The following is a 16567-nucleotide window of genomic DNA, read 5'->3' on the forward strand; positions in this document are numbered from 1 at the left end:
TCCATCGGCTCTGCTGAAAGACAAGTTGCATCAAGCCTATGCCTACACACAGAGAGAGACACACTAACACCCATCACTAGGTAGCATTCATGCTATTCCATCAGGTTGCAGCAGCGGGTGAGATGGAAAGCAAGGCCACCCCATGGGCTTAGCTGGAAGCCCAGCCATATTTGGCCCATCCTCTCCCTGAAACTGCTTCTCTTTCCAGCTGGTCATGATCAGAACTACTATTGGAGAATAGGTGCCCAGTTCTCTTTTTTCCTCTTCCCTCACCAACTTTCTTTCTTTTTAATTATTGCATCTTTTAGATGGTAAAGACAAGGGCTGTCTTTCTTTCCTTTTTTCCTTTCTTTACTGATTGCATGTAAGGCTCTCCAGGAGCCTTTCTGACTGTCAAGTAGGTGCAAAAATGCATCAGATAAATAGCATTGCAGATAGCAGCTTGCATCTTAAAACAGAATTCGCTATAGTGTTATATAGGAAGACTAAAGGTTGTTTGCCTCCTAACACTACAGCAGTGTTAGGGGTCAAGCCAAGAAGCACAACAAAGCTTCTTTTGTTGTCTGCCTGCTACGTTTGCAACCATCCCAAACAGGAAAAGAAGACGTCAGCAAGAGCAAAGGCCGCTGCCTAGGGCTGACCCCGTCACCGTTCTTCTCGCTGCGGAACCCGGAAGTAGATCCTGCATGAGATCTAGTAGGCTGCTCTGCAGAGCTCCTGTGAGGGGCTGCACTTTTGACACCTGAAAACCTCTAAACAGGTAATCTGACTATTATTGGAGCAACTGAGGTTTTTTTGGTAATTAACACAATTTTACAATTAATTATCTCCTAACATTAGGTTAATGCTTCAAAAAATGCTTGCACATTATTGGCCAACATTTGACTTAGTGACTTGGCCAAATGTTATTTGAATGGTCAAATGCCCAAACCTCGCTTGCAGCACATTGACATACACTGAAAGTAAAATAAACTACAGTACTGCAATGGCACCAAATCCACCGGAATCATTTCCATTAACCCGAATTATTGGCATTTTGCATGCTGAATTTTTCAGGTATTAAGTTTTAGATGGTTGTCACGGGTAGTCAGCCCAACATAGCAACAAGCTATTCACACCACCTTCTCACAGAAGCTGAAGACCTTGATCTGTAAGTGTGTATTTAAGGAAGGGCACACTGGATTTGTGGCATAGTGCTACAAAAAGAGCAATGGAAAAGAAAAAAGTTTTTTCCAGCATTATAAGGGGCTCTCCACAAAAATCAGAGACATCCTGATTTGCAGGTCTGTGCAACAACCAGCACTGTATTCTGAACTCTATTTCCAAGGACTGTCAACTCTCTGCACCACTTCACTGCTCAGTGTTCAGTCTGTCTGCAACACTCCCAATTTGTCTGCAAGACTCTTTCTCAGCTAGGTAAGATTCTAAAGCTAAAGCAGATTAATTAGGGAAGGTAAAACACTGAGAATTCAATTGTCAGAAAACTGCTGTACAACAGAAGGCCACCCTTTGCACATGAGAATGCACTGGATTCTGAACCATGCTGGGAAGAGCAGCTAAATCTTAAGGTGCCAGTATATCCTTAAGCCACATAGCCTGCTAAATTGGGCAATGATAGAAAAGAAAGCTGCTTACCATTTCTCTTTCTTTCTTTCCTCTCTTTTCTTCTCTCCATGTTCTTTGAAAGAAGGTGATAGAAACTGACCTAGAGATGGTACCACTTTGTGAAGGATTGATGAAAAGCAACTGCTAGCAGCAAAGGCATAATATTTCCTTGCATTTTAAAAATATTAATAATGAAATGATTAACAGGGGAGAAAACTCAACTCCAGTCTTCATGCTCACTGTAACCAGATTACTCATGCTGACTCACCAACCACCACTTCCTCTCTTACATTCTCTTCATACTTCAGAGTATGACTAGTCAACTTCTCAAGATCACTGTATTTCAAATTTATTCCAGGAAGGAGTCCATGCCGTGGGAGGAAAACGCTTTCCAACTCAGTTAGAATCCTCCCCCCCTAATGCTAAAGGAAGTAATTTCATCCCACAAGGAATAATATGTTTGGAGAGGATTTGCAGGCACACACACACACACACACACAGAGACACACAAGAGTCAGGAATTACAGAAGATGCTCGACGCTCAGTGGGTGCACTTTTAAATGTGTGGTGCCATCTTTTATTCCCCCATCCCATTTATATGTCGACAGCTCAAACTGAAAAACTAGCAACGTCAAAGCAATAAATGGGAGAAGATACTGAAATAAAACAGAAGAACGCTTTTGTAGGCAAGTTGTGTGTAAAAGACTGCCAACCCTGAGCAGACACTAAAAAGACTCTGGAATTAGTCACCTTTCCTCAAAGTGTCTATTTGCATTTGACAGCCAAGGATCACTTCCCACCATCCCCGATTTTTCTCTATGATTGCAATCACATCCTTGAAAATGTGTCAGCAATATTCGGTGAAAGCTCAGATCAGAATAAGGGCTGCTAAAGTGGTCAGTAGCGGACTGAGCCTTCCCAAGGGATTGCCCCACCCACAGGGAAATGTTATGTACTAAGCTTGGATCCTAGAACAATAGGCAAGTAGGATCGTAGAATGCAACAACGGATTGGCTTGCAGGAAAAGACCAATCAGGCTCCAGGAGGGAAGCAGAATCAGCCAATCAGACGGGACTCATTGTGTAAATAATGTATATAAAAGCCTGAGGTTTGGGGGGCAATTCAATCGCTGTTTTACAAGCTGCAATAAAGAGCATGAAATCACTACAGGACTCCGAGTATATTTCATGTCCACTGCATAGCATACCACTACCTAAGTGCAACAGAGCGAGCTCGGGTTTTTCAACAACTAATCGGATTGTTCCCAAATTGGGGAAATATGAGATCGGGGGGGGGGGGGGGATGTGTGTGACTGCAGTTTTTTGCAATGCAGATCACGTGGACGGCAAAAACTTAATAAGAACACGGGATGAGCAATTTCAACTCCACATTATACTCCGGAGTGGACAAGCCCTCTGTGTTCTCAAAGAGTTTTTCCACGACCCACTTCTTTAGCAAGATCTTTCTGATCCATCTTGATCACAGCAGGACCTCACCAGTGTAATACCAGTGTTCTGCCTCAACAGGCTGATGATTATATATTAGGAACCCACAGCTGCTCAGAGCTCCCAGGTGAAGGTGAAGGAGGCATGTGCATTGTTCATATATCACACATAATTGCTGCAGGAAATGCCAGTGCTGGATCCCCCACCACTCCTGGTCAGTTCCTGACCTCTCCCACAGCCTCTATCTTGTCCGTCTAATACAGGTTGTAAATCCTCCTAGCTGAAGCTTCTGTACCACAGCAATTCCAGGGCAATGTCATAAGGACATGTCTCGGGATAAGCTAACGATAGCAGGCACAGTACATTAAAAACCAAAAACTCTAGTAGCAACAAACAATCCATTAACATCTAGAAGCAGCTGGTGAAAATAAAACAACAGCCAGTACTAAAATTCAGTTCCAGTTAAAAGGGAGGGGTGGAATGCAAGGAATCCAAAAACCAATTAAGTGTCACTACAAGAGAACAGGACAGTCCTCACCCAGAGCCCCAAACAGAGCAACACAGGTAACAAATTAAGAGGGGTGGTCCTGTTGTAAGTTGCAACAAGCCATGTTAAGGCTGAGGTGGTAGATCAGGAGACGCGGCGGATTGTGCCCTCCCACTCCTCATCTGTTGCTCACAGGGCCGCCCAAAAGCCACAATGCACTACTGAAGCTATTTAGAGTTTACACACATGCGCTTGCATATAATGCGTAGTTTGGTCCTTTGTCTCCTTGGCCCCCTCCGCACTACACACTTAGCACATTGCCGTGCCACTTTAAACAGGCATGGCTTCCCCCAAATAATCCTGGTAAGCGAGTGCAGTTTGGTAAGGGTGCTGTAAGTTGTTTGTTGTTGTTTAGTCGTCTCCGACTCTTCATGACTCCATGGACCAGAGCACAGCAGGCACTCCTGTCTTCCACAGTTTGGTCAAACTCATGTTGGTAGCTTCGAGAACACTGTCCAACCATCTCGTCCTCTGTTGTCCCCTTCTCCTTGTGCCCGAGAGCCAGTGTGGTGTAGTGGTTAAGAGCGGTAGTCTCGTAATCTGGAGAACCGGGTTTGCATCTCCGCTCCTCCACATGCAGCTGCTGGGTGACCTTGGGCTAGTCACACTTCTCTGAAGTTTCTCAGCCTCACTCACCTCACAGAGTGTTTGTTGTGGGGGAGGAAGGGAAAGGAGAATGTTAGCCGCTTTGAGACTCCTTAAAGGGAGTGAAAGGCGGGATATCAAATCCAAACTTTTCTTCTTCTTCTTCCTCCGTCTTTCCCAACATCAGGGTCTTTTCCAGGGAGTCTTCTCTTCTCATGAGGTGGCCAAAGTATTGGAGCCTCAGCTTCACGATCTGTCCTTCCAGTGAGCACTCAGGGCTGAATTCCTTAAGAATGGATAGGTTTGATCTTCTTGCAGTCCATGGGACTCTCAAGTTGTTAGGAGACCCCTATTCCCCTCACAGAGCTATAATGCACAGATTTCCCTGGGCGTTGATTGTTAAACCGCCCTGAAAACTGTAGCTCTGTGAGGGGATCAGGGATCTCTCAACAACTCTCAGCACCCTTAACAAACTACATTTCCCAGGATTCTTTCATGACAGCCATTGCTGTCTGAAGTGGTATGATGCTGTTTTAAATGTATGGTGCAGACAGAGCCACAGAATGAACAACTCAATCCAAGAGCAAGGACAATAAGCTAAAAATGTTGTCCGAAACCAAAGACTTACAAATGCAAAGATTTTGGGCTCCTCCAGATGACCTGCTCATTGACCTTACATCTTGATTTGTTTGTGTGTTTGCCTGTTAATCATTTGACCATCCCAAACTTTCCCCTATGACTTTCCTAAGCACAAAAAGTTGTTACAGGAAGTGCATTTGTTGCGTCAGGCAGCAGAGAACGCAAAACGACTTCAATTGTGGTGAACCTAAATTCTGGAGTGTGCTTGAATCTCTCTCATGAAACACAGATAGACTGGACACAACTGTCCTTACACAGATTTGAATAACAAAATAAAATTTTAAAGACTTTCTCTACACTCGGGTTAAGTTTAGATAGTCAGCTATGCCTGTGTATGTTTGCTACCCAACAAAGGCTGGTGAAGGAAGTTCTGGTAAACCAGCAAACCACAAGTAAGGGTCATTTGAACCAGCATGCCTCAGCTTGTCAGGGTGACAAATACCTCAGGACTGTCCTTTGAATGCTACCAAGCAACAGCTAAAGCAGAAAAATAATCTCTCAGCAGTTTACATAAAGTAGTATAAAGTATTCGTTTAAAATAGCGATTTTAAAATATAATAAAAATTATCAGAATATGTATAAAATCAACCACTTTAAATACAAATGTACACAAGAAAATTCCTTGTCTGGGCAGGCTGGCCTATACAAAATACAAAAACAGTAGACGTCAAAAACAGTACAATGAAGGGGCCTACATGATGTCAATAGGCAGGGAATTCCAAAGAATAGGTGCTGTCATGTGAAAAGCTTGATTTCTCGCAAATACAGAACATTATTTGTAACACTGTCCCTTCTGCAGGTTGGGTGGCACACACAGGGCAAGGCATTCCTTTAAATAAATACCTCCCAAGCCTATATATATATATATATATATATATATATATGGATGTGGGTGGCGCTGTGGGTTAAACCACAGAGCCTAGGACTTGCCAATCGGAAGGTCGGCGGTTTGAATCCCCACGACGGGGTGAGCTCCTGTTGCTCGGTCCCTGCTCCTGCCAACCTAGCAGTTCAAAAGCACGTCAAAGTGCAAGTAGATAAATAGGTACCGCTCTGGCGGGAAGGTAAACGGCGTTTCCGTGCGCTGCTCTGGTTCGCCAGAAGCGGCTTAGTCATGCTGGCCACATGACCCGGAAACTGTACGCCGGCTCCCTTGGCTAATAGAGCGAGATGAGCGCCGCAACCCCAGAGTCGTCTGCGACTGGACCTAATGGTTAGGGGTCCCTTTACCTTTACTAAGCCTATTTAAGCACCTGTTATACTAATTGTAACATTTTGAATTTGGCCCAGTCACAGGCGCTTGGATCTTTGAGCAGGGTGCTGACAAAGTTTTAACTGCTCTCAGTTCGTGAAGGATTTTTGAGGCTAGATCTGTACAGGGTAGCAAAAGATGGGACATCCATTCTGCTTCACTAACTACAGCTTCTGGACAAAGCACAAAGGAAACCCCAAGCCCGTGTGCATTGAGAACCTACCATCCCATCACTCCCAGACAAATGTGCACAGGATTACAGCCTTGAAAAGATACATCCCTCTTTAAAGAGATGTATCTTTGATCTCAAAGCTATTCATAGCTTTTTTGTCACCTTTCCTTTTTACATCAGAGTGTCCCTTTCTATCTGAAAGCATCTTGTAGGAAGTAAATTTCTGGGACTTATTTTGGTGCCCGGAACAAGGGTTGGCCCAACATTGGGTTGGCCCAACACTACCAAGTTAAAATAACAGTTGGTGAAATCTTAAACTGGAGTTAACTGGTGGACCCTGTGACCACCTTCAGTCCTGTATAATCACTCTGGCTCAAAGCAGCCCTGTTGGGTTCCCCTTGCCTGCCTCTACCAATGTCCCTGTGAAAACCCCAGCCATGGCCGGCCCACACATGAGGCAATGTGAGACGACTGCCTCAGGTGGCAGGATCCACAGGAGCAACATATCCCAATGTAGATCGTTACTCCCTCTTGTTCACTTACCACTTCTTCCCTGGTGGGGAGGAGGCGCCATTTTGTGGTTCGCCTCAGGCGCCAAAATGTCTATAAAAATTAGGCTGCTCTCCAGGGCTTCTGAGAGGAGGTCATTCCCCATCATCTGCTGCAACTACCTGATCCTTTTAACTGGAGGTGCTGCCATGGATCACCTTGGTACCTACTGCTATGGTCTCCTTGCTCCCATGCAAGACAGTCGATTCTCTCTCTTGCTCAGCCTCATAAGTGCAGGAAATATAACAACTGTCTGAGGGCTCACGGTGCAAGTTAGGCCAGTCAGACTCCACAAACTATCTGGATGGGAAACCGCCCAAGAACCATATGCAGACCATGCTTTAGCTCCTCAAAGAATGGGAGAGAACAACAATAGCACCAGTCAGTCAAAATGAGGCTTCTTTTCCTCGCTCTATTGTTTCAGTAAATACCAGGGCCTTTATTTTTTTTAATGGCTAGCTCACCGCACAGCAAACAGATAATAATCATCGCCTAGAGCAAATACTGTCTAGCTAAAAGCAACCAGGACAGGGTTGGGGCTCTTCTAAAAACTTTTCAGCAATAGCCTAGCAGGTGTAGCTTCTCCAAAGGGAGTGTTGCAGAGATGCACCGCTGTGCCTCCAGAACGTTGTCCTGCTTCCAGAGCCCTAAAGCAACGGAAGTACTGCGCCTTTAGAAATGTGGCCATGCTACACCCGATCCTTCCGCGTAACATACATTAATAGAAAGCTGCTTGCCATTTCCTTACCTTTCTGTGGCTTCCACTGACATCGATGCAGGTCACGCAGCACAACTGCAAATGGTCCGGCTTGTCCTGGGAATAATAACCATGCTAGGTCCCATGTCAATCCTGTGCCAAAAAAGAAGGCAAGGGGGGTGGAGAGAGATGAGGAAACGAAGGGGCAATATTTTCCCACACTTTGTAGTCACACTTACTGTTTTACTATTCCTTTAAAAGGACAGAAATCTATTTTTGTATGAAAGTGTAGCTTCTGGGAGAAATTATAAACCGAGATCAAAATTGGGTCTTAAAAAAAGAGGGAAAAGAGGTAGGGGGAACGGATAAACAAATTTGTCAAAAATAACCAGAGTGTGTGGCTCTGCTTTCCGGTGAACTTTTAGACCTTTGTAGAAAGAAGTCCTGAGAAACATTTTCATGGGAACATTAAGGATCCATCTTTCCCACACTGAAGCCAGCATTAAGACTTTTACTAACTTCTGTGGAATCTGGACCAGACCCTCTAATGGAGATATTAATTCCCTAACTGCTAATGGGGGGGGGGGGCAGAAAGCACAAACCAAATGAAACTGAGTAACAGAAGGAGTTGTGAATGTCCATGAATGTATGAAGCTGCCTCAGACCATTGGCCAGGGCCAGCCCTACTATTAGGCAAAGTCAGACAGCTGTGTTTGGGAGTCATGAAAGGGAAGCATATTGTTAGTTATTTCATTATTATTATTATTATTATTATTATTATTATTATTATTATTTTTACAAGGAGCATTGTACCGAGTGCTGCCCGGGAATTCTAAGAAACCAAAAAGATCTGTGCAGTTTTGAAATCAGCTGTTATAAACTGTGCGGTTTAGAAAGGTTCAATCTGCTATCTCAATTCAAAATGGCGTCCGATTGTATACCTATACAGACAAAAAGCCTTCTTGACCTCAAGGACCATCATGCAAAATATCATAAGAGGTGTCCCAAGCCATAGCAAACAAACAACTTTCCAAAATACACAGCAGACTAACAGCCTTGGTGTCGCTCAGGAATTGAGAAACCAAAAAACCAGCTCTTCAGTGTGGCAACATTTACAGACATTTTACAAGACGACCGCATGACACTGGTCCTGAAAAAGTATAAATTGGCTCCCAATATGTTTCCTAGCACAATACCGAGTGTTGGTGTTGACATTTGAACCCCACCCGGCTTTGGTCCTGTATACCTGATGGGGCATCTCCATCTCTACCATTACAGGGAATCAGACAGAGGGCCTTCTCAGCAGAGGCACCTGCCCTGTGGAACGCCCTCCTGTCAGATGTCCAGGAAATAAACAATTATTTGACTTTTAGAAGACATCTGAAGGCAGCCCTGTTTTGGAAAAAGAGCGGCTAGGTCTACCCAGTCAGATGGGCAGGGTACAAAAAATATTTGATGCTGATTATTATTATGAAAGGGCCCTTTACCCTCAAGACAACTACTTTTGTCTGACTAATGCAATTCTTATCTCTTGGGACTCCCATAGTAGTTTTTTGGCCCCCCCCCCCCCATTTTTCATGAGCTTCTTAAGGAAAATCTTGTGAATTTTGAAACACACAACTTCCTGATTTCTTTTGACAGCACAATACTGTACTCATTTACCTGCTTCTGGTTAGAATCCGCACACACGACTGGTTTTCTAACTGAGAGGGCCAGCTCTGCCATGACGTAGAATGAAGCAGCTGTTTCAGGCAGCTGAATTTGGATGTCGTTAACGAGCAACAGATTTATTTAATTTATCATTGTTGCATTTTTCCTGCAAAGAAAAGGGAAGAGGCACTTGTGGGATTTTCCGCCTCAGGTGCCGGGGGGCTGTCTGTATCTTGATTCTTGAAAGGAGAGGGACACCGTTTGCTGTTCTTCTCAAGCAGCCAAAGGCCTTGTGCCAGCCTGTGCAATCACATCCCCACCAACAAATGATATTTTTTTTACTTTCAAGAGCTGGCAACCCTGCGACATCGCCGAGTCCCATTTCTTGAGTTTCTGACTTTGGGATACTGGTGATCTGGCAACTTGACAAGATGAGAAAGACTAATACTGCCCATTACGAAGTAGTTCCTAGAAGAGCTACTAAAAAGTGAAATAAGTTTCATTGGGAAGTAATAGAATCCCACTTCCTTGTTGGAAGTTTTGAAAAGCTCAAAAACACTTGGGCAGGCTTCTTTCTTGGCTCAGGACAGAGAATTGAACTAGATGATCCACTGGCTTCTGTCCAACAGCAGGAACTGAAAGAGGAAATGTAAACATTTGAATGCTCCCTCTGTAGAATATTGAGACCTGTTGATGTGTCACAAACACCCTGCAAATGGAAAACCTAATGATTAGGGCAAACCTAATCATCATAAACATACTCCCCAACATGTAGGGTGCTTTTGATCTGGGGGAGCATTCAAATAGGTAACTTCCCACTTGTGGTTTGGTTTTGTAGGAAGGACTCATACAGTCCTTCCTTCCTTCTTCCCTTCTTCCTTCCTTCCTTCCTTCCTTCCTTCCTTCCTTCCTTCCTTCCTTCCTTCCTTTCTGAATCAGCTATATTATAGTCCCAATAAAGCAGCAAGCTTAGAAAATTCCTGCACACATTTCAGAATCTTAAAAAATAAATAAATCATCCTGCATCATGAGAATTCAAAATGTATCATAGAATCATAGAATCATAGAGTTGAAAGAGACCACAAGGGCCATCGAGTCCAACCCCCTGCCAAGCAGGAAACATCTTTCTCCCTCCTCTATGTGACATCCTTTTATATATTTGAACATGGCTATCATATCACCCCTTAACCTCCTCTTCTCCAGGCTAAACATGCCCAGCTCCCTTAGCCGTTCCTCATAAGGCATCGTTTCCAGGCCTTTGACCATTTTGGTTGCCCTCCTCTGGACACGTTCCAGTTTGTCAGTGTCCTTCTTGAATTGTGGTGCCCAGAACTGGACACAGTACTCCAGGTGAGGTCTGACCAGAGCAGAATACAGTGGCACTATTACTTCCCTTGATCTAGATGCTATACTCCTATTGATGCAGCCCAGAATTGCATTGGCTTTTTTAGCTGCCGCGTCACACTGTTGGCTCATGTCAAAATGAACCACCACACAGATTGAGCACTGAAAAAGAGCACTTCCCCTTGGAACACTTGCACGCCTTCTTATAGCATAGCGCAAGAAGAACCACACACTGCATTTGTGCATTCAAAATGGGAATCCTCAGGTTGCATAGGGCACCATGTTAAAGGAAGCATCTGTCCAGCTCTACCGCGGACTGCAGGATCTGATTACCCACCTATAAAATGGGTGTAATAATCCAAACAGCTGCCTCCTTGCTAATTGGTTCATTACAAGCACTCATTTCTCTAGCATATAATAATGGGATACATCTTGCAATAAATATGCTAGCTAAGCACTACAATATTGTCTCTATAATTTAATGGACCCGCAGTGGGGAGGAGAGACAGTTCATGTTTCACATCTCATTTTGCCTTTGAGTAACCAATAACACATTGCTAAAAGCTGGCTGCATGAAACAAGTGCTTCATTTGCTGCTTTGGCTTTCTGCTAAATTACAGCACTTTGAAGGAAGGAGAGTGGAGAAGGGGAGAGAAGGAGCTGACTGTTTTCTAAAAGCCGATCAGCTGACATTTAATTGCGGTTATGCTTTTTTTTTTTATTGCTTTTGGCTTAACCTCCCTCTCTCCTCCTCTACTACCTAAATAACAGAGCGGTATCTTTTGCCATGGAAAACAAAAACCTATTAAATGTCAGGCACAAAGGGGAATAAAAAGATGCTGACATTATGCTTTGCAAGGACAAATTAATTTATGAAAAGAATGTGCGCTTGCCACAACTCATGGAAAAGGGGGGGGGAGATCTCTATGGAGAAAATTATATTAGCCAAAAGAAAATGTAAATGTAAAGTCCTGGTAAGTATGGGAAGTTGAAAGAGCAACTCATTTTCAGTTAGCTTTCCCAGATCTTGTTCTGTGTGCAGCAATGACACTCCAATGTGCAGCAGTTGTATTGGAAGTGCGACATCCTATGCGATTCCGCTGCACATAGAAAACGAGAACAGATGCACTGCTGCGGTGCAGAAAAATCGCAACTTAACCAGCAGGGTAAAATTACAGTCCAACTGCTGAGAACATGTGATTTTCACATGAGAAGCACATCCTGGAGGAAGATATTTTTATTCCCTGCGGCAACTAACAGTTTTACAACTTCGGGGACACGCATTGGAATCTCCTGCATCAACTAAGTACAGTGGTACCTCGGGTTAAGAACTTAATTCGTTCTGGAGGTCCATTCTTAACCTGAAACTGTTCTTAACCTGAGGTACCACTTTAGCTAATGGGGCCTCCTCCTCCTGCTGCTGCACCACCACCACCACACAATTTCTGTTCTCATCCTGAAGCAAAGTTCTTAACCCGAGGTACTGCTTCCGGATTAGTGGAGTCTGTAACCTGAAGCATCTGTAACCCGAGGTACCACAGTAGTGACTATGCTTTTGGACTTGTTTGTTTCTTAAATGCCCAGAATTGCCTTCAGAGACTGAACAGGTCCCCTACCACCACAATAACATTCCTGCCACCTCTTAGATCAGAACACAAGCTAACTTACCCTCACAAACAACTCTTATCCATTTGGGGACCCCTGCTTATGTTTTACATTTGCTTTAGTTCTTTGCGGATTGTTTGCTGCCTGCTATACGGAGTTAAAGTGGGTATCCCATCTCCTTTTGAGGTTTTGCCTAAAGAACTAAAGGCAAGAGGCTAAGAAATAAGGTGGCACTCCTATGCCTGTGGGTCTGGAGACCTCTCGCACCAAACAGAGAAGAGGGGCACTTCCAGATGTTTGCCATTTTCAGGAGGGATTCTATATAACACATCGGTGAATTCCGGTTGCACAGTTCAATATGATTTGGTGCTCTTGAGCAACAAAATCATTTCCCCACAGAGCCAGACATTTTACGATAAGAAAAGTGAGGGGGGAAAGGTGTGAGATAACGCCTGCTTAAGAAATCATCATCTGACCTCCCTGCAAACAAATCAGAACAAATGCTCAATAAACAGATGGCGTCTTATAACCTCCCCACAAACTTGTGCAGACAAATCAGGATGAATGCTCAATAAACAGGTCATCTGGAAATGAGCTGGGCAGGTTAGCTTCTCGGCATACAGGGAAGGAAAACTGCTGATTCTTGCCTCGTAAGATCACCGTTGCAGTCAAGGCACAACCTCTCCAGCCGTCCCAAGTGTGGTTAATAAGTGTGCACAGGCAGCTGCAGCTGGGGTTGCGGGTGGCAGAAACTGAGGGTGCTCCTTGCATGAGCAGATGTGCCTTTCTACAAGCAGGATACTCACGGATCCAGGCCTTTGGCAATGGAAATAAATAATCTAAACATATGGTTTCCTGAAATTGGAGATAAAAATCTATCAACTGAGTTTGTACGTTGATGCCATCGCTCTAGCTACAGCAGACCCAGCCAAACTGACAGGATCATTGCAGTGTGTGATTTCGAAGCAGTTGCAAAAGGTAAACAGATCGAGTTCAATAGATAGTGGCCTTAAAATAAATAGTAAAGGTCTAGATATTGCCAGTAGTTTTCTTGTTTCTATTTGAAATGATATGAGCAGGCTGAACACTGGTGTTCCCCTTCAGGCGTTATAAATGTGAAGGGCATGTTAGGTATATAGACATCCACAGGGCAACACAGGAACCCCAACCATACACCCTCCAGGCAAATTCATAAGGCAGCAACCAGTCCTTCAGATATCCAGGTCCAAAGCCCGAAATGACTTTGAATTGTGCCCTGGAACAAATGGGAAGCCAATGGAGTTCACTGGAGCTGGTGCCAACCAGTGACCCAGCTATCGTATTTCATGCCAAGTGGAGCTTTCTGAGTAGTTTACAAATGTGGCTCCAAATACAATGCACTGCAGTGGTCTAGTCTAATTCAGGTGCTGGGTAACAGTGGCCAGGATATTTCTTTTCAGGAGGAAGAGACACAGCTGGAGCACCAGACTAAGCTGATGGAAGGTGCCTCATGCCACAAGATGCCACCTGGGCATCCAACAGAAGGGCAGAATATGATAACTGCATCAACTATCCTGTTTGGCCTGAGTTAGCAGAGTCCAGCTCCTGTGAAAGAGGTGCAGAATGCTCTTCTTCACTTGCCGCAGGCACCTATTGGACAGTACTTGTGATGACATAGAAGAAGACACAACCCCCATGCTTTATAGGTTGCATACCCATTGTTCCTTTAAAGCACCCTTCAAAAGAATCACGGGAACTATAGTTCATTAAGGGTGCTGGGAACTGTAGCTCCGTGAGGGGTTTCCTATTGATTTATTGAAATTTATACAGCTCCCTTCATTCAAAGATCACGGGGGAGTTTGCAGCATAAAAATACAAAGCGAAAACACGAAGTATGTAACAGAGCGAAAGAAATGAAAACACAGCTCCCAGAATTCTTTGGGGGGTGCTTTAAAAAGCATGATGTACATGCAAGCATAGTTTCAGATTTTTAGTTCTATTAAAAAAAGCAAGGGCTCCTCCACTATTTTCCCTCAACTTTCTTCTTTTTCAGCAGGGGAGTGACCACCTAACATTTTTCAAAGGCAAATCTTTTCAGCCTCAGCAAACCTTGTCCCATATGAGTAAGCCCCTCTCTCTCCACCTCGGCTACATATGCCAACACACACTACAGTTGCATGATCATCGGCTGTAGTACTAGGCAGAAAGTTGCTTCCGTAGCTCAAAAAGGAATAAATAAAATTCTCTTAGCTGATAGTGGTTTTGTTTTTATTCCTGCCTTTATTGCACTTGACATAATGTAGGCAGTTTACATGTAACCAAGCCAGATGGATGTGAAATGTTTTTTTCTTCCCTTTTTTTTTCCTTTGCAGGTGCTTTAATAGTGATGCCAAGAAAATCTGGATCAGAAAAAGCCAGTCCTTTTCCAAACATTCTAAAGGATTGAAGTATATATGGCTCAGCTTCAGATGACATATTTGACTGTACTACATAAAAATAAATCCCTCAAACCGCACTTAAAAAACTATAGCAAGGACTTTTAAGCAATACACACAGAGCTGTAAAATAAAACGGAGCTGGCTAATGAAGCATACTGATTTCTATAAATCCTTATATTTTAAAAAACAAAAATATCGCCTCGAGCTCAGCTTTTGAGAGAAACCACATCCTTTGTTTCAATAAATTGGTATGGAAATTCATATATAAATATACATTCCAAATGGCTTTTTATTTCCTATATATTGCTCTTTACGAAGTATTCTATTACCCCTAGCTTTTCTCAGATGGAAACAGGTATACTTAGTTTCCATGCCTTGTCAGAAGAAATAGCATTATAAATGATATCTTGCAGTAAATGCATGCGAAACAGCAGCAGCAATGAGCTGCACCTCACTGTCCTTTTTCTAGAGTTGTTCACATCAAGCTTTATTTATGTACATGTGCAGGTGGAAATTGAAGACATTCCCGGTAGCAATCCTGTACCCACCTACTTCACTGCTTGGAAGTAAGACCTATTGAATTCAGTTAAACTTACTTCTGAGTCGCAATGTAAGAAGGCATCATTTCCCGTTCCTCCCGGTTTTCGTCACACGCAGCACTGTTTCTGCTCTGCTGCAGTTCGTCTTCCACCAAAAGCTACAATCTTCATCTCGCTGTCTGCTGCGGCAAAACTGCATAGCTTAATTACATCATGTCATCCCACTCCTTTCATTTCAATGCAAAAGAGAGGGGAGGGGGACATAATCAATTACATATTGTTTGCGGACTGAAAGCAACAACAGCGAATACCAGTCGTATTTACTGGATTGATTTATGTGCTGCAATTGGGGCAAGCAGGTGAACAATAGCATTTTCTGCCCCCGTTTCAATTTTTGCTGGAATTCTACGACTTCCAGACAGAAATGTATAGGATTCGCTGTTGTGAGCAACTTAGCACCTCTCAGCATGCCTAAAGATTTCCTGAAGAGAAGAGGGTCTTCTTAGCAAATACACACAGTGATTATCCTGTTTGTTGGTTTTGGTTTTCATCTGCTGGGGGGAAAGTAGCATGCTTTTTCCCCAGCACATGCCAAAGAGTGCACTTCTATTGGCCTTCAGTTGTGTACTCCATTTGGAACACATCAAAACGACTGGGCTAACACACTGGAGAAAATTCAGAAGAGGCAAAAATGAACCCCGAATGCAAGATTTTTGCTGATCCAGGCAGAGGTGGAGCTAGTGCACCCAGGGGTGGGGACATGGGGGCTGGGCGAGCGTCCCTGGAGGTGAGCTGCCCATGGGGGCTGCTTCCTGGGTGGGGAGGGAGCCACATCGCTTTGCCAGCAGCCTTCCTTCCCTCTTCCTTTTGACAGCTCGGGAGAGGCTTCCCCCCACAGGAGGCAGCCCGGGAGTGGGGGGCAACGGTGTGCCCATGACTCCCAAGCCTCCCCCGAGCTGTCAAAACAAAGGGGGAAGGGGGGAATGCTTCTGGCAGCTCCGCCCTTCCCCCAACGGCTCGGGGTAGGCTTGGGAGTCGCAGATGGGGGGCGTGCTGAATGTCACCACCCTCAGTGATGATATCTGGGGTGGGCCACCTCCACGGCCCCATTTCCTCTGCCCCTAAAGGTAAAGGGACCCCTGACCATTAGGTTCAGTCGTGGCCGACTCTTGGGTTGTGGCACTCATCTCGCTTTACTGGCCGAGGGAGCTGGCGTGCATGTGGCCAGCATGTGGCGAACCAGAGCAGCACACAGAAACGCAGTTTACCTTCCTGCCGGAGCGGTACCTATTTATCTACTTGCACTTTGATGTGCTTTCGAACTGCTAGGTTGGCAGGAGCAGGGACTTAGCAGTGGGAGCTCACCCCGTCGCAGGGATTCAAACCGCTGACCTTCTGATCAGCAAGTCCTAGGCTCTGTGGTTTAACCCACAGCGCCACCCGCACCCCTCCTCTGCCCCTAGATCCAGGTAATTTGGGAGTTCCTTCCACTTCCAAATACCTGGGTTCTATGGCCACGGC

At 44.5% G+C, this 16567-nt stretch overlaps 1 protein-coding gene across 3 annotated transcripts in view; it reads right to left on the bottom strand.

Annotated features, from left to right (window-relative positions):
* The window catches only part of LOC310674182 (uncharacterized protein), a 276582-nt gene extending 260450 nt beyond the window's left edge, over window positions 1-16132 (bottom strand). For all 3 annotated transcript variants that reach the window (XR_014509418.1, XR_014509419.1, XR_014509420.1), the window contains exons 1-2: window positions 15104-16132; window positions 7543-7644 (exon numbers count right to left, since the gene is read on the bottom strand). The gene's annotated coding sequence lies outside the window, so the exon portion shown is untranslated. The remainder of the gene's footprint in view (window positions 1-7542; window positions 7645-15103) is intronic.
* Between the last annotated feature and the right edge of the window lie 435 nt (window positions 16133-16567).

This window comes from Podarcis tiliguerta (assembly GCF_965153285.1).
Source record: "Podarcis tiliguerta genome assembly, chromosome: 3".
NCBI classification, from domain to species: domain Eukaryota; kingdom Metazoa; phylum Chordata; class Lepidosauria; order Squamata; family Lacertidae; genus Podarcis; species Podarcis tiliguerta.